The sequence below is a fragment of the Felis catus genome, chromosome X (assembly GCF_018350175.1).
Source record: "Felis catus isolate Fca126 chromosome X, F.catus_Fca126_mat1.0, whole genome shotgun sequence".
In the NCBI taxonomy this organism is placed as follows: Eukaryota; Metazoa; Chordata; class Mammalia; order Carnivora; family Felidae; genus Felis; species Felis catus.
In genome coordinates this window covers 22,993,204-22,994,924 of record NC_058386.1, presented here as the reverse complement: position 1 = coordinate 22,994,924, position 1,721 = coordinate 22,993,204, and positions in this window count along the sequence as shown.

Genomic DNA, 1,721 nt, shown 5'->3' with positions numbered 1-1,721 from the left:
AGAGACTGGTAATGAAATACGATGGCAGAGTAGGCAAGAGCTCACTATTACCACTTCCATGTCCCTTTCTAACACAGCCCCTTGGAAAGTGTGGTAAAAAAGGAGAGTGGAAGTCCCCACTGACTTGATCTCAATAAAACTGTGGACTGGGGTGCCTGGGTGGCTCAGTTGCTGAGTATCCGACGTTGGCTTAGGTCATGATCTTACGGTTCATGAGTTTGAGCCCTGTATCGGGCTCCCTGCTGTCAGCAATGAACCTGCTTTGGATCCTCTGTCCCCTCTCTCTCTGCACCTCCCTTGCTCATTCTCTCTCTCTCTCTCTCTGTCTCTCTCTCTCTGTCTCTCTCTGTCTCTCCCTTTCAAAAATGAATAAACATTAAAAAAATAAAACTATAGACTCTACACTCCATGAAATTAGCCAACACATATATCTTGATAAATGATTATCTCTCCATCACTGGTCCCATTGCCAGGTACACAGTAGATTATATCATCAGCCAGTGGTGTATGTTTATCAGCAATTTCTCTGAGATCTGAAATAAACTACTTATCATTGGTGGATAATAATTGTTAGAAGACCATGCCTACAAAGAGCGTAGTGCAGTACCTGGTACATTGAATCACTCAACTAAAATAAAAGGAATATAATAATAATTAACTGTATTAAAATGCAAATATATGATGAACATATATTGGCAGTTTTTTTTAATATAAATTGTAATTTTAAATTCATAGCGGTGACCTGATTACTTCATTAGGCTCATTATCACAAGGATATTTAAAAGCCTCTTAACATAAGATTTAATTTGCTGTCAATCAGGTATGTTTTCATTTTAATACTACTGAAGATAGAATTTTGAATTTTTTTAAATATCAGCATAAAGAAGAGAAAGAAAACATTTATTGGAAGTTTTTAAATGCTCTACAGAATTGTGGTTTATTTTAAACTCATTTTAATTAGGGGCGCCTGGGTGGCACAGTCGGTTAAGCGTCCGACTTCAGCCAGGTCACGATCTCGCGGTCCGGGAGTTCGAGCCCCGCGTCGGGCTCTGGGCTGATGGCTCAGAGCCTGGAGCCTGTTTCCGATTCTGTGTCTCCCTCTCTCTCTGCCCCTCCCCTGTTCATGCTCTCTCTGTCCCAAAAATAAATAAAAACGTTGAAAAAAAATTAAAAAATAAATAAAATAAAATAAACTCATTTTAATTAAAATATATTCATTTTGTTTTGTTTTCAGTAGCTCAGTATTTCTTGAGAGTAACATAGGTAAAAATGCAAAAAAAAATTGGCCATAGGGTATACACCCTATAAGCAACCAGTGATTGTGATATTTCTGACACTTCTTTGGAGTAGAGTACTTAATTCTGGTTCCTGTTCAGCACTTTGTGGGATAAATAATTATAGAAACTGTTTTACATCTAAGTCAAACCCTACTTGAACCAGTAAATATAATAATTGGACTGTACATCACCGTGTTAACTTTGATAATTGCCTTTTTTATGAGTATGTTTCATCTTTGTTATATTTGTACTTAATTTTGAGGTATTTTATAAGGATCATTTATAAATATAAGACAATATGATATGTGTATATGTGTTCTCTTAAATGCGTACAAATAAGGGGCACCTGGTGGCTCATTCAGTTAAGCGTCTGACTCTTGGTTTCAGCTCAGGTCATGATCTCATTGTGTGAGTTTGAACCCGGCATCAGGCTCTCCGCTGACA